Source organism: Pezoporus occidentalis, unplaced genomic scaffold, assembly GCF_034315485.1.
Source record: "Pezoporus occidentalis ecotype Australia unplaced genomic scaffold, CSIRO_AGI_Poc_V1 ctg19, whole genome shotgun sequence".
In the NCBI taxonomy this organism is placed as follows: Eukaryota; Metazoa; Chordata; class Aves; order Psittaciformes; family Psittacidae; genus Pezoporus; species Pezoporus occidentalis.
In genome coordinates this window covers 9,236,235-9,258,027 of record NW_026913748.1, presented here as the reverse complement: position 1 = coordinate 9,258,027, position 21,793 = coordinate 9,236,235, and the positions used below count along the sequence as shown (strand labels likewise).

General features: G+C 39.7%; 1 protein-coding gene across 8 annotated transcripts in view; it reads left to right on the top strand.

Annotated features, from left to right (window-relative positions):
- The window catches only part of EPS8 (EGFR pathway substrate 8, signaling adaptor), a 136,309-nt gene that overhangs the window by 57,383 nt on the left and 57,133 nt on the right, over positions 1-21,793 (top strand). Inside the window, exon 3 of one of the 8 annotated variants that reach the window (XM_062616731.1) lies at positions 20,248-20,323. The exons of the other annotated variants lie outside the window; for them this stretch is intronic. The gene's annotated coding sequence lies outside the window, so the exon portion shown is untranslated. The remainder of the gene's footprint in view (positions 1-20,247; positions 20,324-21,793) is intronic. 8 annotated transcript variants of the gene reach the window in all.

Sequence of the window (21,793 nt, the reverse complement as noted above, 5' to 3'; positions counted from 1 at the left end):
AATATGCAACAAAACATTTTAAGCTCTCACTTCCAAGTATAATGTTCCCTAATAGTTTCTAAAAAGGGGTGGGTTGTTAATTTGAATGCTGAGAATTTGCATGCCCCGTTTATTTTCAATAACTTACCAGTTATGTAAATAAAATTCAGTCATATTCTGGTAGTATCATAAATGAAAACAGGTTTTCTGGTTTGTATCCTTAATTGAAATGATAAGCTGGTGTTTATGTGTAATACAGGTGTGATGTATTTTTTTCTATGTACTGTACCTGCAGCCTACACATACTAAAATGAACTTTGGCAGCGAAAACTGCTTGTTAAATTTTTTCATACCAACCCACTTGCCTACTGGTTTCTTGCCCTAGTTTCCTCTCATTTAAGATTGCTTGCATCTGTAGCATTTTATAAAGAAAAACTGTGGCCCTTGAATCTGGAAAGTGCTTGTTTAAAAGTAGCTTTACGAGGCTGGAATTTCTGTTTGGCTCTGGATTAAACATTTCCTGCTCTTGTAGACACATCTCCCTTCCTGAGTATTTTCACATCATAAAGTTTGTGCTGGGTGAAACATGGTCTGACATTGTCTCTGTATCCCGTTACCTGTTATTGAGTGGTGCAGCAAGAACTGTTCAGATACATAATTGAAAATTAATGAAGAACTTAGCTTTGTATAGAAGACAATAGTGTTCAGTTTGCTGCACAACAATAACACTGATATCCTGTTTCAAGCAAGCATGGAAGTAGTAGGACCTTATTTATCTCACTAGTCAGCAGCAATTACTCCTGACTGCACACCGGGGACAGATCTGCTGAGTGCAAAGATGCCGGTTTTATGTTGTTGTTTATCAGACCAGAACTGCTGCTTTCACTCTCGGAGCATTTATTTTCTTTACTTTGGAGTTTAGTACTCTTGTAGAAGAAAATTATAAATACATTTGAGGAGAATCAGCATTCAGAAAATAGCTTCAGACCTACTTTTAGAAGTTACTTCCTTTGTTTTCTCCATTATTTCAATATTTATCAAATATGTTCAAAGAAACTTTCTGTTTAGGTCACCTGTATGCAACCATAGAGCTGTTGATAAAATAGTTGCAATAAAATACCTGTCAGCTTGAATAGAATTGAAGCAAGCTAGAGACTGCCACAGATGCTTAGTTTATTCCCCAGATTTGCTATTTATCTTTTGTACGTGCAAATTTTACTGACTTTATTTTATCATTTCATCTGTGGCCAGAACTACAACAGTGCTGTACTGTTAGCAAGCACATCAGAAGATGCAACTTAGTTGTAAATAAGCAATGAGGTATGAGAGAAAGGGGAAATACAAAGAATTCATTATATTACAATAATATTTTTTCTGGGTGCTGTAAGAGGTTTGGGATTTGATGTTAATTGTTGAAAAGAAAAAGCGCTACCAGTTTCTAAATACATGATGTTTTAACATGAGGATAGATGTGGAGGCAGAGAGAGGGTGAAGTAGATTCCAGGTTAATTACGTGGGTTGAGCTGGGTATGGGTTCATGCAGGGGTTCCTAGGAGGCTGCTGCGTCCACCCTGAGTGCTGGGCTTGCAGTCTTTAGGGCAACTATTCCTTTATGGTATTTAATGTGTACTCTGTGGTTCCTGGCCCAGCTTCTTATCTTGACTTTGGGACATGCCCTGAGTCTAGAGGCTACACGTGTCATACAGAAAATTTCTGCTTAACATTAATTAGAGATTATTTCTTTTAAGGGTAGTGATCAATATAAAGGTAAAGATGCCTGTCTTTAAATAAATAAATAAATGCTGAGACCTGACTATCCAAACATTTGGAAGTCACCTCTCCATGACATTGACAAGCTGTCTGAACTCACTTCTAAACTATTAACAAGTTTTTGCTTATTCATGGAGGACAGCAGACCATAAGAACCTGGGGAAAGAGCAAACCACAAATAAATCAAATCTTTTGTGACCTACAAAAGATTGAAGTGATTTATATAAGCTTGCGATATACAGGGCAAAGTGAGGGGTATGCAAAGGTAGAAACAAGCCACCCCATCCCTTTCCTTTTGTGTGTTGGTTGGGGTTTTTTGTTTGTGGCTTTTGGTTGTTTGGTTTTGTTTGTTTGTTTTAGTAGTTTGATGCTTTTGAGATTGCTTGTGCTATTGCTTCCTTGACTTGCAGGGGCAAGCTCAAACACTTGCTCTTTAAACTCCTCGTCTTCTTTGGAGTCACAAGACATAAATGTTCTTAAGTTGGCTTTGTCTCAAAATTGTGAATTTAGTACCTAAAATCAAATAGTGAACCAGTGTTTTAAAGACTGTTTTTCTCATTGATACTGAGCTTCTCCCACCACCAAGGTCCTTCAGCTGCACTGCAGAGAGGAAGCTGGGAAGGAAAATTGTTTTCAGTTTGCCAGGAACCACTAGAACCACTAGGGATTTTAAGCAGTGGATCATTTTAAGCACTATGATCTGTTAAAGTACGAAATGTTAACAACCTTCTTGTTGTTCTTGCTGGTGGAGAAGCAGTATTCAATTTTCCAGTATGGTCACAGTGTGAACAGCAAAATTTTTTCCTGTGTTTTGGGCACACCTCCTAATGCAGAACGCTTTCGACACTATACTTATTGTGTGACCTTTTCCATGCTTGTTAGCTTAAGAGGTTTGTTTCTGCATGTGGGAATTGTGACAAACTGTAGTAGAGGATGGTCAAACCATGAAGTAATGTACAGCCTGTTGCACTTGGCATAGCTCCTTATTTTATCCCTGATGAGCAAGTCCAAAGATGCAAAGCCAAACATATTGGGGTATATTGAGGTGCTACAATTCTTATTTAGAAAAAAAAAAGTGTGTGTGTATATATATATGTATATGAATTATGCTAATTCCAAAAAATTAGATCATTTTACAGCCTGACAAATTGTCTGTGCTAGATAGTAAATATTCATTTTGTGCTCTGTGCTGGAGGATGGAGCTTGTTGTAACTCTATCACTCTCCTCCCTGTGGCCCCATAGTGAGGCCTCAGTTTAGGGGAATGTATAAACAGCTGTATCAAGGCTGTTGCGAATACAGATGTCTCCATGAAGTGGGATCTCTGGGTCACCAGGGACCACGCAAACCACACTAAATGGGTTTGCAGGAGCCTTTACATATGTTAGCCAGCTGAGCTGTGATGCTGCTGTCCAGAGAAATGCTCTGTTGACTTTCACTCACAGTCTTCCTCCAACATGCTGTTACCTTCCTCCTGGATTCCTGCAGCTATCTGTCTTTGCTATGCTGCCGCCTTCCAAGGAGGATTGGCTGTCCCGACACCAGGTTTCCTAAAATGCTGTTGAACTTCATTTGAGTCACAGTTTGGCAGCTGTGCTTTTGCCAAAACCCTTACTTCTGTTCTTGATCCCATTCAGGTGTAGCAGGACATAAGCATGGGACCAAAATCGGAGAGTTTATTTTCCTTGTGGTCAGGAGCTATTTGTCAATCAGTTGCTGAATTTGTGGTGGCTTGAGGAGTCATTGTGATTATTGTATACAATTCATGGTTTCTGTTCTGTCTAAGGCTTCAAAGTTAGCCTTGTTTTGATCAGCAGGTTGGGACTAGATGACCTCCAGAGATTGCTCCCAACCTAAATTATTCTGCCATTTATACCATGATTTAAACAAAGTTAAGAAGTAGATACTACAGGCAAAAGAACTGGTGAGCATAGCACAGAATTGGGTAAACAATAGGTAATTCATGGACTAAAAGAGGTGATTTAAGCATGTGTCTCTATCTTGCAGCTCAATATATTTACATAGGCTGGTAGTCAAAGGGTCTTGATAAGCCAGTGTGTAATTGATAGCTTATAGAAATAAAGATCTGTACATATATTTGTTGTGAATTTTGTTGAAAAGTCTTATTCTCAACTCTCACTGAATGAGACCTAGCCACAAAATGTTTACTACTAAGACTACACAAATAGTATGTGCATGCAGGGGAATGAGAGTATATAAAAAAAAAGAATTGTTGCTTTTTATCACATCTGATAGGTCATTATAACACACTCATGTTCCTTTATGCCCTTTTAAAAACAGCTCAGTAGCAACAGGGTGATCCCGCTTGTTCACCAGAATAAAACTTTCAGCAATAATACGTTGTCTTAATAATACATGTCTGTATATTAATTTTGCAGTTGATTTGTAATGTTACTGAATCACTGAACTTTCATTCCTGGTATAACTAAGCATTTGTTTTGCTACTGCTGCCATCACAGAGTATAACCACCATTGCTTAGCTATAATGATATGTATCATCATAATATGTTTATTCTACAAATGGTGATTTGTGATCCAATGTACATTAACTATGAGTGCATAACACAGCATTTTTTTTCCTTGAAGTAGAAGAAGAATTTAATGCTTTTGGAACTTGAATAATAAATACAAATCTGAAATGTTACGAATACCTGCTTTGAAGTCAAATCAACAGAGGGCTTAGTGCATGTTTTAAACCTAGTGATATTTGATCTTAGTTACCTAAAACTACCTTTATTTTCAGAAGGCAGGTACTGAAGATTATGCTCTTTTGTCTCATATGGTTAATACCTGTATTACAAAGTTACACCCTCCACAAATCACCTGATTTATTTATTTATTTATTTATTTTCCTGGGTTCTCTTTGCAAGTTATTGCAGACACCATAAATCTGGCAGGGTCCTGGCCCCAGTGATGTGGGCTGTTCACGTAAGACATGCCATGGAGAGTCCAGATATTGCCCTGAACTATGCCTTAATTAGTACTATCTTCATCATTGTTCTTGTATCTGTTGTGGGGTGGAGATGCCTTTAGGGCTGTGATGGTGACTGCAATAAAAATACAAATACAGAGGTACCTGGGATGTCATCTAGTTCAAGCCATTGAGTTTAACTACCAGTTCCAGATTCCCTTGTCACTGGGGGACTGTGGCACATAGGTCCTTCTGCACTACTGGGTGTACCCTCCTGCTGTGGCCAAGATCCCTGCGTGGTCTTGGCGATTGTTTCGTTGCTACAAAAGCCGATGCCATCCAGTACTGCTGTGCCTGTTCCCAGGTGTATTGTTTCTAAAACCTTTGTATTTGCTTGGTACACGGGGTGTGTGCTTTTCCTGTTCCTCCCCAGCGTGTGCCTGTGCAGAGGAGAGAGCCTGTGGCTGCTGCTTGTGCTGCTCCTGCCTCTGTAGCTTACCAGTCTTTAGGGCAAAAGGCATCTGTGCCGGCACACTGAGAGAGGATCCTGCAATGGACAACAGCTGCATATGTGGTGTTGGCTTCATGGTTTCGAATCCAGCGTCATCTGTGTTGGCAGACTTTCAATGCCAGCGTGTGGTGTGTTCTGTGGGCATAAGGGTTAACAGTGTGGCTCTGACTTCCCCATCCTGCTGCTCTGGAGAGCTTTCACTTTCATGGTTCTCTTGGAGAGCTGCTGGTGTCTTCTGTATAACTTCTCTCATTTGAAGATTCAGTAAAAGAGGCTGACAAACTATGTCAGTTCTTTTTGGCTTGGGATATATCTCCCCTTTTTAAGAAGATACAATTATCCTCTGTGCTTTTTCTCGCTCATAAAGTCCATCCTGTGGTGTTACTTAAGGGGAGACATCTCCTCCTACTCACCTTACAGCTCTCACTGAGTGCTGGTTATTGCACTACAAAAATAGAAACGAGTGCTTTATATTCATTCTTGGTGATAAATGACCTTGGAACCTGGTCTGCCGGGAACTAAACTGTAAATAATTAAGCTTTACCTCTGTGGAACCCTTGCTCAACCCAGATTATTTCTAGTTGTAATCTTATAACAGTGAACTTCTAATTCCTTTCCCAGAGACTGTTTATGTGAGGTGGTCAAAACAAACAAATAAAAATTAAATGCCATGTGCGCCTTTTTTCATGCACATGGTGCAGTAAGCACAGTGCGCAGCTGAAAAACCAAAAGCTCAGAGAACTGCAGAACAGCCATGCATTATGTTCCAAGTTGGCCTAGCAATTAAAACAGAAGCAGGTTTTCAAGCTCAACTATTCCCTATTTTATGCTGAAATTCTGTTAAAATGATGAAGTTTTGGCATCTGAGTTTTGTTCTTGACCAGCCTGATATTGGCAAGTGAGAGATTTTTTTCCCTTCTTATCCAAAGAAAAGAGGGTGTGGAGGACGGTGTAGTTTCCCAAGATCAGCTGATGAAGTGGGGGATTGTAAATTTCTGAAAAGATTAGATGTCCTTTCTAAAACTTTTTTTAAGTTTGGAGGATTTGAAGAATTCCAATTATCTCTCCTGGCTTAGGTGTTTTAATCAGGCCAGGCTAATTAATATTTTGGGTGTTCTGAGCAGACAGATCCATGAACAGCAATGCTTGAATTACACAGTGTGAGATTTAATCCTGGGAGCATATTGTGGTGCAATAAATTATTTACTGAGGCATTTGGAAGTGAGTGTTAAAGATGACAAAAATGTCTAGCTGACATTACACTACCGCACACACAAGTATTACTCATGCCATTTTGTTCTTCTGAGAATCATCTTGGTGCATGCAAATGCCTTGATTCTCATGAAATTGGAATATTTTTCAAAATAGGTATTTTAAAGAGACTAATGGAAGCTGGGCAATTGACTGCTCTATGGTTCCTTTACATCCTTCCCCTAAAACTCTCTAGAAAGGGGGGAAAAAAGCTTTTCTTCGGAGAGAGACTGGTTTGCATCTCATGATGCTATTTTTCTTTTAGAGTTTTCTTTCACTTCTAATCCATGCTATCATGGATTTAGGCATTAGCATATTTTATAATTGACTTGCAGTAAGTATCTGTGCTGAGTAACTATTTCAGTGTCCAGATGCTCTCATGCTCAGTACACTGTTGTGACTTTATCCCTTGCATACTGCTTCTGAATTGTTCTTAAATGTCACCTCTGTCTTCTAACAAGTTTCTGTTATTCTTGCAAGCCCTATGGACTTTTTTGTTTTCTGCTTTTGTAATTTTAAGTATTGAACTGTTGATCTGAGTATTTCTTATAGCAGTCACCTTTCAAGCGTTGGTTTTCTGTGTGTAACAGGACAGGGATTAAAATTTGACAGGGATTAAAAACAGGGAATGAAAAATATAATGGAAGCAAGGTTTTCCCCCTGGCCTTGTAGCTTTGGGAGAGAGCAACACAGCTGACTCAAACTCTGTGGGATGTGGACAGTAGGCAAAACGTATTGTAATGTAGAGATACAGTTGTCTCTAGATAATTCAAAAATACAGAAAAAAATCATTATGCTGTTTATAGTTTCCTTTGTTACTCTTGTGGATTGAAATGTATCCCAGATTCCTTGAGTTTTGTGCAGTCTTTTCTCTTCCAAGAATCTGGAGCTGTGGATGCTTCCTCCCCTCTCTGCAGCACCCTGCTCCTGGGGAGGGGGCGCATCCAAATACCATTTCTGAGTAACAAGCCATCTCGTGTTCAGGCCAACAGCGTGAGTCAGAGTGAGAGATTTCTTCCATTCCTTGCCTCTGCTTGGACAGTTCTGGAAATCGGCTCTGGAAAAGCATTTGTGGTCATTTTGGCATTAGTTTTTATATTGCATGTGGCTAGTTTTCTGCATCATGTTTATTATCCTCCTGGATAATTTCCCCCTGGAGTGCACTAAAACATGAGCAGGAGGGGAACGTTAGATAAGAACAGCCTACTGTTAGAGTAGCAAATTACATGACATCACATTTTACATATTTCCATTTTAAGAGCAAGTTCAAGAGAATATCATCTCCTCCTTCACTAGACACTATCTTACCTACTGAGGGCCGTTTACAGTGGTTAAAGACTTCTTTGTTAACCATTCAAAGCAAGTAACACACTGAACTGCAGCAGATAACAGACTTCATTACTGGGAATGAGGGTACTGTACAATGTATGGCTGAAATTCTGAAGGAGAGCCATCGCTGCCACTACTTTTGTGTTACTGAAATACTTTGTCCTTCTCATCACATGCTAGAGTTGTCTGGTTGCATGCGCTAGGGCTGCAGTGCTGCTTCTGGTCATAATTGGAAGGATTGAGCTTTCTTATTGTGCCAAACCCGAGCAAGAGAGTAGGGTCATGCTGTTGATTGTGCAAGTGTGAAGGTAACTGGTTATGAAACCTGGCAAACCAGTGCCTCTTTTCCTAGATGACACAAAACGTTCAGTGCTGGGGAGAGGAAAGCCCTATGCACAGTGAGAAGTAACCATCTGCTAAGCAGTACTAAAACTTGGCAGAAGTGGACGACACGGGAGTCCCTGGTGCTTTGGAGTTGATCTGGGCAGCAGAAAAAGATGTTAGGATGTCTGTTGGGATCTCCCTGTTTGTAGGATAATGGATTCCCTCCCTCCCCCAAATCTATGTTTTTTCTAATACATTCCTAGCAGGAGCATACAAATATTCTGGGTATTTTTTTCTAAACTGAGTTATAAATGCTCTCCACTGGGAAAAGAAACAATGAGGAAGATGGGGCAACAAACTTACCTCTTCCATAAAGGATAAGGGATTTTGAGACCTTTGGCAGCAAGTGCCCTTATTTGAGCCTGAAAGGGTGTGAGCTTTCCTGGGTACATCCCTGGGTAGTGAGTTCTCAGTATTTTCTCCAAATGAATGTGGGTTTTAGCAGGTCTGAAGTCTGTCAGCTGAAACCTGATGTCCCTTTCCTTTAACCAGGTGTGAGAATCTATATCAAGGGGCCTCCTAAGGTACAAGAGAAACTCCTGGGTGACAGGAGCACTGTGCAAGCATCACAGGGGTGCCCGGGCAGGAGGGGGAAAGCAGCACGGTTGTGCTCTCAGCAGTGTGTTACTCCTGGCAGAAGGACTCTATTCTGTCTCATCTGCGTTTTTGTTTTTTCTTTGGGTGTAAGATTTTCAAGAGGTGCTGTAAAACTGGAAAGCTTGTGCCCAGGAGAGAAGTCTTGTAGCAGGAAAAGAGCTGACTCCAATGTCCTTCTCCCTTTTTAATTTTTGTAATCCTTTGGCCTCCCCAGTCTGAATACAGCAGCAATCTCACTCAGAGTTTCTAACTTTGTTTAGAGAAAACTGGTGCGTATATCTCCCATTAACATCACCTGTGAGGCTGGCACTGGCTGAAATGTGCCCAGGCTTGGAAGAGCTGAGTCACAAAGCTGAGTACTGGCAAAGGAAGCAGATGTTTTTTGGATATGTATTTTGCCTAAATGTCACCTTCAGTGCTCTGGACTGAAGCCGTGCTGTCTTTCCCTTCAACAAAGAGCACGAAGGTGGTTGGCTTGGTCAGCTTGGCTAGATATTAACTGCATCAGTGCCTTTGGGTAGGAGTATTAATCTTGTTATGCATGGACAGCAAATGGTTTGGTGGCCTTTCCGTTCCCACCACACAATGCAACATCCCAATTAATGGCTTCGCTCCCACCAGCCCTTCTGCATGACTCAAGGGAAATATGGTGGGGCAGCTCTGCCTTGGGAGGGGTCTTCACAGACCATTAGCACTTGGGTATTTACAGAAACATCTTTGCCTAAAGCTGTGCTGAGCATGACACAGGGCAGGTTGCTGCTGAAGTACTAGCTCGAGTTGTGACTGAAGGTCTGCCCTCGCCCAAGTCATTGCTGTGCCTTGATCAGCTGAAGCCCCAGGGCCATTTTTCAGTGGGGTGGGCAATCATTCAGCACACTGACCAGGGAAGCTTGTCTTACTTGAGCAGCAGGCTGCATCTCTGACTTGCTTGTGGAAACAGGACAAAACGTAGTGTTTCAGACCTGGCTAAAGGAGATTTAGTAATGCCAGCCACTGCTGCTGTGTTGCTGTCTGGCAGGCAGCGTCCAGCTGGAGACTGCAGCAGCAGGAAGCATGGTGCCTCTGATGCAAAATCCTCACTGGTCTGCATTGCTGACTGCACTCTGTGGAGGTTTCCCATCATATTGTGGCCTCTTTTTGCAATAAAAGTGGGTTAACACATTGCTGAAGTAACATATGGATAGCTGGTGTTGGGGTAAGGGCAAGTCTGGAGAGAACAGAAGATTAAAAAAGCCATTTAGGTCTGTTTCTTAGAGCATAAGAAAGTGGCTGAGAAGCATGTTCAGCAGGCTTTCTACAAAGTACCACTTTGGGGTAGGGAGTCTCTTAATAGCTACCTCTTTGGTTTGTGGCAAGAATTTTTGGAATGTGACCAAGTTGTGAGTAACCTGGGGGCTATCTAAGTTGTTTGTGGAGGGACAAAGATGGGACATCTGACAACCTTCTGGTGTGCCAGTAAACTGCCTGGTGCTGAATCTTACTTGGGCAATAGTCCTAATCCTCACAAGCTTCAGTTTTGATCACCTGTGCTGGATTTCAAACTCTGGCTCCCAGACAGAAGTTGGGATTTTGATGTCACATTTTTGCCTCTTTGTAAAGGCAGAAAGGAGGCATAGACAATTAGAGTACTAATTGCTTCTGTTGTTTCACCTAAATCTACCTGTGAATGACTGAGCTTTCGGAAAGGTAATTGCAGTAGCTGGGAAACATAAATTGCCACATCCAGTCACAAAAAAACCCTACCTCAAATGCCTTTGTTACTTTTATTGGGAAAGACAGTATTTACAGCTGACATTGTTAATTGTCTCGGTGGTCATCCAACCCAGTCAGACAGGAGAGGAAGGACAGTCACAATGTGGATGGCAAGGTAAGTCTCTGTTTTAAAGGCTTTGGTCTACATCAGGAACTATTTTTGAAGCTGCAGTTGGATTATTTTGTCTTGAATTACTTTGTTTCAGAAAGTCATGCGCATGTAGATGTTCATGACAAAAGGAAAAGGAGGCGAAAAGCATAAAGCTGAATTAAACAATATGAGGAAAGAGAAGAGGTTACACAAAGTTGAGGAAGTAAGAGGATACAGTTTAGAAAAACACTGTGATAATAAAAGATAATATATAGGTGAAATAACTGGAATATTGTTCCCCTTGAAACTTGCCTTGTGGGCCCCTAAGGGAAAATAGAAGTTGACGTCTGCTTACTTTGGATTGCTTAGCTGGAAAAACATACGAGATGATATGCATGAGACAACATCCTCGTAGGCCTATTGCAATGCTGATGTGAGTGATAAGTTATGAGAGAGAGAGGAGGTAGCAGTAGGCTAAATATTCTTGATCAAGCAAGACTGAGGAACAGGATATTTTTATAAGCCCATTTTAACACTGATTGGATGCATTACCTTTTTTTTTCCTTTTTCTAAAATTAAGAACCTAATATATTTTTTGGGTATGCTGTGGATAAAAGCAGTGTCAAATGAGTTTATATTGCAACAAGGATTGAGATAATATATTGGGAAAAAAAAAAACATTTTCGGAGTAAAGTAATGACACCCTGGTTTTCAGCCTTTCTCACTAGTGACCCAAGGCAGAGGTTGGGAAGTAATACCTTTTGAGAAGTACTTTGGCATAGTTTCTTCACTCTTAAGGGTATAAGGTGACTTCTTTCTTTTTCATCCCCATTTTCTGTGATGGTTTGAGAAACTGTTTATAAAAACATTGGGGTTGGGGAAGCACATACGCACTATAAATCCTGTTATGATCTGGATAGCTTCTCAAGAATTTTCTCCAGGTTCTTTTGTACCCTGGCTCTGCCACAGACCTGCTCTAGGTTGAGCAGCAAGCATCTTTATCACAGTCCTGCATGAAAGCAGGTGTACCTAATTATGTTAGTATGTTTCTAAATTCTTTATACCTCTAAAACATGAATAGACTTTAGTCTTTATAATTCTTAATTAGAGTGGAGTTCAAAAGGGTACATGCTTAACAGTTTAAACACTGTATAAAGAGATCTGAGAGCTTTTTTTTTCTCTTAAAAGTGCTTTTATCCTTTAGTCTTATTTTTCTTTTGTAGTTGCTTCTCACAGTAATGCAAAGAAAAACGTAATAGAGACAAATAATAAGTACTGCAGTAAGAGCAGCAAACAGAAAAAGGATAAGTAGAGAAAAGGAGTTCTGCTGTTCATAGGATTTTAGAAGTCTTTGGGTGCTTGCTAGAAGTACTGGCTCTAATCCAATGTGCTTTTATTGGCATACGTGAACAAATTATCCAGGGCACAGCTATTTTTCTTACTGTAGTAAAAACAGGGACTCTGAATGGAGGCTTTGTGTAGGACAAATATTTTTCCTTTGAAACTGGCTATGAGTTTAAAGTTTATCTTGTGTGCCTTCTGGAAAAGGAGAAAATATCCTTGTCAGTCCCACCAAATAGAAAATGTACAACAGTATGGGCAACTCAGAACTCTGTAAAGAAAATTGAATTATTGCTGAGGATCTGGTGAAGTTTTGTGATAAACAGGATTCCTTAGTTGTGTACAAAGGGGGAGAAAACTTTATTTATGTAGGCTTTTGTCCTTCAAAAGTTTTCTGTGGATGCCTTCTCTCTAGTGTCTTTTGCAGAGCTCTGTTTTCTAGCCACATGGGTGTGACCAGAAGGATAAGGGTCTTACAGAAAATAGTTCTTAAGGTAACATTCATTGCTTTAAGGACTGTCTCCATGGGTAATTCTTCTTACTTCATCTGAAGGTATAACTCATTTTGTGGTAGTATCATTGGTATTGAAAGTTGAGCAGCCTGTAAAGTCTGGCAGTTCTGTTCAGTCCCAAAGAGATACAGAGTGGTCCAAATAGTTTTTCAGGTGAGTGGGGGGAAAGGGCAATAAAACAATCTCCAGTCAACCTATAGGATCTGTAATGACTGTCATTTGTGCAAGATCCTCATGAAATAGTGACTCATCTTGAAAGGTAAAGATATTTAACTCTTTCTTAGCTCTGTAGGAGGGTAACCGTATCTCCCAAAAAAAAAGAATATTAGGTGGGTATTTCTTTATATCATGTTAAGATCATTAGAATCAGCTCCAGAACAATTCTTGAAGTGCAGGGAAATGAATAGTGCACTCAGATTTCCCCAACCACGTCTATCAGCCCTCCAAGCAGGAAAAGATCAAAGAGCATTACCAAGTGTGGGTTTTCTAGTGCCTTCCCTTTCTCCCCTCTACGTTCATTCTTCTGTCTACCTTTTACCTTTCTGCCACTCACGCTTATTTGATGTATGCTTATTTCTGATAAAAGAACTGGATAGAGAGCAGTAAATCTGTATTCTAGAAGACTTCTGCAAGTTAGCTTTCTTCAAAACCTGTGGAAACTTTTGAAAAATCAGAGCTCCTCTGAGGTTTCATGGGAGCAGGGTACGTTGGGCCCCTGTCCCAGTCTGAGGTTTCCATTGGGAACCTATCTGACATCAGCTTTAAAAGAAAAAGACCCTGGAAATGCCTCAGCAGGCTGTTTTCAATGCAATGAATGAGCAAAATTCAATAAAATACCTAGTTGCAGTATCTCGGAATCCCTTTCTAGTGACAGCTTGTTAAATTTGGCTTGGTAACCAGCAATGACAAATTCCTGGATGAAAATTTCTTGTGATATGTGAAAAATCAGACTCCACAATTAGAGGAAATTGGAGCCAACCATTTTGCAGTGATTACAATCTTTTCTTTATAAAGGTTTTTAATTTTGCCATCTTTAATCACTGGATGTTTGCTGGAAACCTAGTATGTGATTATAAGGGCATTGAAATTAAAAAAAATATATATTTTACTTCTAAGAGTCAAACCTGCAACTTGCCAAGGGTGGGCATTCACATCAGGGACTGCTTTTGGAAATATGACTTTGTTGATTTGGAAAACATGTTTCTGCATCTGATCAGGGAATTAAAAACTACCCAACAAACCCACATCTAAACAATTTGAACCTGGTTGCCCCAGATTAATGGAGGAGAAAATTGTATCTGTACAGAAACATAAATAATAGAAACTAGAAAATCAGAGACATGAAACTCCAGAAGTTTAAATAAACTTTCTTCCCACAAATTGTGGAATCTATGATTGTTCAGTATATTTTCTTCCACAGAATAAATGCTGAGTTACAGAAATACATGGTTAATACCATGGTGGGGTGTGACTTCCTTCAGCTGTGACTCAGTTAAGTAAGTTCTTTTACACTTGAATCACTTTGTGCTGAATAATTGTAGCCCCAGTGTGGACTGATCAATTATGCTTAGATGTTTAAGATAGTGCCTTTTGTTTACGCACTGAAATGCAATATAAGCTCTTTGGGTTTTGTGAACATTAATGTAAATAAAAACCGATGCTCAAGATTTTTGGTGCTCCAAACCTGCTGATGTTTGGGTGCAGGTGAATTATTGTGTGCCTGAAAGTGCTGAGAACTGCATAGACTGTGTTCAAGGTCATGTATCTTACTGCGCAGTCATATGCCTGTTCTTAACCCTGTATGAGGGGAAGTTGCCCTTGAAGTTTATTGTTTCAAATTCATGGTTCAGGAGGAAGAACATCAGGAAAATGATGTATAACATAAAGGGACTAGCCATTTGACTTCACAATTCTGTACAAGCAAACAAGTCACGCAGGTCTTCTTGTACCTCTGTTACTCCACTCTGCTGTGGAGTGGGAAATGATTTTAGATTACCAGTTTAGTGTCAAGGAGGGTAGGGAGAAGTAGAAAGGAAAAAAAGAAAAAATAATGTTCCCTTGAAAAACATATGTCTTTTTCCAGTGCATATTTTCCAGTGACAACTGGAAAATTGTATTTTTGACAGTATTAAATTGAACATCTCAATTGGTTCACTTAGCACCCTGAGGGATGGCAATATGGGTTTTTTCTTTCATGGATGAGAAAACTGAACAGAGTTTGTAGAAGTCAGTGACTACTGGTGCTGGATCTTAAAATAGCTTATAGTGCAACTTATTTTCCAATTCTCCTTAAAAATCAATTTTGTTTTATTCTATCTTTTGTCTCTTCTGCCTTATTTTTAAAGTTCCTGTGGTTTTGGTTTTGGTGTTACCTTACCACATGGATACTGTGTATTTAGGCTCTTTCTCATGATGTCCTTTACTATTAATGGAAAACACAAGAGAGAGTAATCAATTGAGTGACTGGATGGCAGTTTAGATACCAACTTTCAGGAGCAGCATTTTTCCCCATAGTTTAAAGACAAAGCAATTTTCTTAGGCCCCTGAGTTTGAAAGAAATAGGATTCCTGAAACACAGGGTAAGTTTTAAAAATAACATCTAGTTTTCTATTGTTAGTGTCTATAAGCCAGCTTGAGAGTCAAACCTCCATGCTGAGGTAGGGCACAGAGGCTTGACTCACAGGTACTGGAAATGTTGCTGCTGTACACTATATCTTCATAATGACATAGCTCTGAAGACAAATTCTGCTTTTTATGTGTTTCATGTATGCATGAGAAGTGAAAGCCTGCTGACTAAATTTGGAATTAATTCAAATACTTTCCAGGTATTACGTGTTAATTTAATACTTTCATGTATACATGGTGTTCCAAGTACACTGACAAATATTAGGGGAATATTTTAAATTAACTCTGAGAATGTGAATGCTTTACTTTTCTAGTGTTAAAATCTTGTTTAATCCCCAAAACTTGTGATGGTGGTGTTTGTTTTAAGTCATGGTACCTGAAGTCATGAGTTTCTTCATATCAGCATTGTTGCACATTGTATGATTTAGGCCTTTCTTAACAGAGAAATTTGAAGAGTAAATCAGAGAATCACAGAATAGTTAGGGTTGGAAAGGACCTTAAGATCATCTAGTTCCAACCCCCCTGCCGTGGGCAGGGACACCTCACACTAAACCATGCCACCCAAGGCTCTGTCCAACCTGGTCTTGAACACCGCCAGGGATGGAGCATTCACAACCTCCCTGGGCAACCCATTCCGGTGCCTCACCACCCTAGCAGGAAAAAACTTCTTCCTTATATCCAATCTAAACTTCCCCTGTTTAGGTTTTAACCCATTACCCCTTGTCCCATCACTACAGTCCCTAATGAAGAGTCCCTCTCCAGCATCCCTATAGGCCCCCTTCAGATACTGGAAGGCCGCTATGAGGTCTCCATGCAGCCTTCTCTTTTCCAGGCTGAACAGCCCCAACTTTCTCAGCCTAGATTAGAATAGCATGTGCTCATTTACTAAGTTTTAAAAGGAAAGTTTTAGTTTTGCTATTGAGCTCCACTGTGAGTTTACTTTTCAGCTTGGCATTGGTAATATGCTGTGGTCTGACCAGTAACTTTTAACATATTTGTTCACCTTCATTAAACGCAGCTACCTTTTCTTTCACTGAACTGCATAGAAATTGCCTTTTTTTTTTTTTTTTAAACCTTGTAGAAAATGTACCTCTTACAGTAAGATGCAGAGTATAAACCCTTCCTGTAGTAAAGTTTGAGGCTTTTCAGACTTGTGTGAATTGGCATTTGGGGCACTTTATTGGTGGAAAAGATCAAGATTTTCATAAGCCATGTGGGGTCTGTATCATCAAAGGGTAAAATCAAAGGGTGGCCTATGATATCATGCATTCAGGTGTTTAGAGTAATCATGAAATCAGTGGATGTTGCTCCTACTTAACTTATTTTATCTTGTTTAATTCAAGATTGTAGCCTACTACTAGCCTAGAAATTGGTTCTTCTAAGTAATTAGCTGTTGGATTTTAATGGAAATGAGCTTTTGTTATGGTTTATTGTGTTTGCTGCCATGTGAAGAATAAATAAGAATGCTGTGTCTGGCTACAGGATAAAAGCTAATGTGGCAACTTCACCAAAACTAAAGAAAGTAAATGTCTGAAAACAAGAGTCAGATCATACCATGGTTTTACTAAACTAAATTAGAGAGGCATTGATGAAAGTTACTATCCTTTTTCCTCCTTCATGTTAATTTTAATGGTGTGGTTGGAGTATGTCATTATATAGTTTCAGTACAGCTTTTATTATGGACTCTACCACGCTAATTTTAATAATGTCAGTGTGTCATGATGCAGCTATTAAGCTTGCAAGTAGATGTGGGTAGGTAGTTAAGCCAGTTTCATTTGGTCAACTTGCAGCAGCAGGCAGTATTATAACTATGTTGGAGTTCATGCATTTTTTTTTGCCAGACTGAAAAGAAAACTTTATCTGCAACAGCAGAAAACACCTAGAGACGTTGTCTTGTTCATTTTTATACACTTGCAGTACCACTACAGTAATTCTCATAATTTTTTAACATTTTGACAAGTACTTCAGGGCAAGAAACTGCTCAGAAATATTTCATTAACTAGCCTCACATACTGTTTTCAACATGAAAGGGAAAAGTACGTCCAAATTCCATGGAACTTTTGACATGTGGTGTCTTCAGGGTGGTGGGAAGCATATGCTTGTATGGCATTTGGAAAGAAGCACCACTTGCACACTATTTCTTGCTGAGTTTTCTGCTGGCCCATTTAAAGATGCACGCTAGTATTATAATACCATTTATAAGCTTTCATTTCTAAAGTCAAATTGATGTCTTGTTGGTTGTACAACACAAGCTGACTTTCAAACTGGTGTTTGGAGTGCCCTCTTTTGAAACCTAATGATCTTGTTTGAAGTATGATGTAAAAAAGAATAAAGTAAAGTCACGAAAAGAGGCAGAGAGTGTGAAGAAGAGCAATAAAACTGTTTTAGCTGTGCTGGGTCAGCTGTATTCGCCAGTCAGTGGTTCCAAGTAAATTTTTTATCGTTTTTTCAAGCAAACAACAAAACCACAAACCAAAACCATGTATTGTACATTCCTCTTCAGGTGGAGATATTGAGTGCACTGTCTGGATTAGGATTTGTGGGTAAAAGGAGTATCCTTTACTAGCTCACTCTACTGTACTTGGATGGGGGCTTCGGGTTGGAAATAATGTAGACACTTTCCAAGCTTTGGGGTCCTTCCTCAGGTCTGGAATAAAAGCAGTAGCCTTCAAAGTCAAGTATGAATTGAGAACTACTGCTCTGAATTTTAATAAATACTAAACTCAGATAGGATCTTTGTTCTTTGCAGTTGTCTTATAGTTGTTCTTTGAACACTGCAAGGGAGAAGTTACTGATAGTGCTGGGGCTTGTCCCATGGAAAATGTTTTCCCAGTGTCCTTTATGTGAGTCCACACAGGTGCACAGGGGGATTCCTGGATGCTGTAGATGAGGTGCCAAAGTAAGCTCTGGTGCAGTATGCCGGTAACTTTCTAAATCCATGACCTCTTCCATTGAAATACTGTTCTTTAATCCTCTTCAAATACCTGAGGTAGACGTACCGGAGACACTGATTTTTATAAGGCGTTATAATCTCCTTTTTCTGCTTCCTTCTACAAACACCTTCATGTGCCATAGGCACCTTCCACTTTAGACTGTTCAGTATGTGTGGAGGGTGTTTGGTTTGGTTTGGTTTTTGTGGGTTTTTTCCTTTTTCTGTTTTCTTTTTCTTGTATAAAAGATACTGGTCTTCCAGCTATGCTGACCTTTTCTGCAAGGTCTGCATAATTATCCTGATCTTGGTAATTAATAACTACTCATCTTGCTTTAGATGAGGTGAGTAATTCCGTAATTAAAAATAGCAGTGAGTGGTGGCTTTAGTGCTTGGCACATTTATTAACATTCCTTTGTTGCAATAGGGATTTTTAAGTCTTTGAAGCTTTTGTATCTGTAAAGCTGTTTTATTTTCTTTCAATATAGTTAATTATAAATCATGGCCCAGACCTGGGTGAAATGAATGGAAGTAGGTTACCATGCCAGAATAAGAACCTGTTTTCAAGCAGGGTCTTTATTACTGTGGCAGTAATAAGAGCTAAATCTTTGAACAGGATCTGTCTGAAGTTTATTCATTTAGTTCTTCCTGTTGGTCTTCATATTTCTCCCCTTTTCAAAATAAAAGATACCTATCTTAATTGTATTGTTAGAATATTTCCTTAACAGTGAGGCACTGGAAAATGTCATAGTAGGAACAAGGAGGTATAAAGGACATTTTTAGTCTTACTAGTTTATTCAACAGGAAGTGTCTCAGCTAACAATTCTTGCTCTGAATACTGGTTTTCCATTAACATATTGAGTCTCCTGTTTTGATAATTCTGTCACTAAATTTTCTTAATGCATTTATCTTACCCCTCCTGCTGAAAGGAGCACTGCTGATTAATTTAGCATACTCCTTCTACTGAAGGAGTGAGAAAAAAAAACTAGATTTCAGAAAGTGTCAATGAAAATCAAAACACTTTTTGAAACTGGATAAAGCAGGATTGATTGAACTCATCTTCTGCAACTCTGTGGAGGTGGGGGTGAATACATTTACAAATGCCTTCTCCTGGACAGTGCTGTGTCCCCTGTTGTGTGGTGTGGTCCCCTGCTTGGCCGGAGCTGCACTCATTTCTCTGTCACAGTCTTTAGTTTCTCAAAATGCTCGTACCCCTATGCCCTCTTAGATAAACAGGTAAATAATATTCTAGGGTTAAGATCAGCTTTCCATAAGGAGTGAAATTTGTAGGGAGAGGGGACGCACCCATTCCTTTACTCCCCACCCAAGTTTCTTTAGCAGGAACCCCACTTAGCTAACTTTGCATCTAGCAGAAAGGTTGGTTGGGGATGTGTTAAAATCTAAACACAGGATGCAACTCAGTGCCAGATTTGTGTACTCAAATGCAGTGGAATTACTTCTGTGGCCATCCTGGACAACTTCTCTTTCCAGAGAAGGCCTGAAAGTAAGAGGATTTTCAAAATTACTTCATTGTGGCTTTTGTATTAACATGTTTGCTTGAAGTCCTGATGCTTGCATACAGGGGTGTATACTGGAGTACCCACCCATTCCTTTCCCTGAAAGCTTCATCCCCTTATCATTAACATAATGGCTTGAAAGAGGCAAAGGGGACAGCAGCCAGAGTAGAGGTGAATGAAGTCCAAATGTTTTATCTTGAAACTGCATCACTTGTAGGGTCTAGCTTGCAGTTTTCTGTGTGATTTTTGCTGTCCCCTTTTTGACCAGCCTTTGGATGCCCTGATCCCCGTAATAGAAAATGGAAAACTTTACAGTGCAAAGCTGCTGCCAGCCCAACCAGAAGCGGTTTGCCTCAGAAAAGTTCTGATATCAATGTACTGAGGTTGGAAAATCCCCAGTGATCATTTCTGAAGTAATGCTTATGCATGCATGCATGCATCTGCATCTCGGTGTTTATCTGGAGGCAAGATGTTGAACACCCATGTTTGCTCTTGGTTGTTGTCTGAAGCAAGCCCTGAAGCAGAGGTCAGCAGCAACATTTCATCTGACTCTGTGGGATGTATTTCTGTCAGGAATTTCCCACTTGTAAAATCTGTGGCTGGAGCAAAGATACAAATAGGAGAGCGTTCAATCAGAACAAGGCGGCAGACACAGAGAAGACGCTAACATACAAGACCAGCGTGGAGAAATAAGGGGTTTAAAAGTAATAACTATTTTTTTTTTTTAGGATGAGGAAGGAAAGTGTGTTGGGGTGAACAGTGTGAGCTTTGAGAAGAGCCAAATGAGTAATATTAAGTCATGCAGTAAGTTCTGTAGTTTTCCTACATTCTGTGGAACAGCAGTACTGAATTGCTGGAAAGCAATAAGAAGCGTGTTTATTGAATGCTTAGTGAGTTACAGCATAGCATAGATGCATGTGATTTTTTTTGTTATTGTTTTTGCTGTTTCGTAATATTTGTAAAAAGGGAAAGGGTGGAGAAATGGTGTCCTTATCTGACATTGCTACAATGTCAGATCTGCTGGATAAGTGTTACCTTGTAATTGTCCACTTCTTTTTGCTTGGGCTGGAGTTACAGCCTGTGCCTGCTATCTAGATGAGGAAGAATTCTTGCGGGTTTTTTGGCATGTCATAAGAATGACTTGTTACTAACAACAGTTTCTTAATCGGTAGATAATTATTGTTCCAGCCGTTCTTGCCTTTCCTTTTCCTTCCCCCACATCCTCCTCTCCTTAACCCTTCCCACTCCATCATTTCTAATATCCACACCATTAAGCTATTTCTCCCCCCCCCCCCCCCCATCTTATACTGGGATCTGCCACTGGGTGGGACCGGTTGGATCAGGGTGAATTAAAAGGAGCACTGGCCTCTGGAAGATCTCATTTTCTATAATGAGATTGCTTTGCCTTTCTAGAAAAGGGATTTTTTAAAATAAATTGGGGGCTTTTGTTACCTTCAAACTCCTGCTAGGGAATGGAAATGGCAGAGCATGAGTTGTTGATGTGTCAGCTTGTAGTTGCAAACAGTTTGTACTGCTTTTGTAAGGCTCCTGTGCTACAAGGTGGGGAAGATGAAGAGTTATTTTAGCATTCAGGCATTTTTGAAAATGAATATTTATGACTGATGTAATTACATTGGATGTTTGGGATTAGACCACCTGTAAGTATTGACTACTAGAGAACCAAAAGCTGGAACCTTGTAATTTATATTGCTGCTTACTATCAATATACTAGAGTCCCTTAAAATATAAAGCTGATGACAGCAATGAACTCATGGTTGGGTATCTTCTTGTTCAGTCTCTGATATTGTGTGGGAAAAAAAAAAAAAGTATTTATTTGGTTTTAGGAATTGCAAAATACATTAAAAATAATATATTGCTTTCTTACTATTTTGGCCATTTTCTTGTTTTTCTTCTTAAATTCTCAATTTGTTCTCCTGCTTTCAAACATTTCTTGTTCAGAGAAGGCATGATTTCTTTGCAGGATCCTGAGAAAGACATGACCACTCTTGGGCATGTCAACAATGAACTGTTGCTACTTCAGGACTGCTTAAAAAGGGGATTATACAGTTAATTCTGAAGGATGTTTATTTTAAAGTCTAGAACACCAGTATATGTTGCTGTGAACTGCTGGGCTGAGGTGAAAAGGAAGATTAAAGAGGAAGTGGAGTTTATTAATAGACAATGGCTTTGCAGCATGCACGAGCTGACTTTTGCTAAGGGCCTGGTTGTAAGAGATGAAAGAGCATTTGAGATGAGAAATGCAGCAGAGAAAGC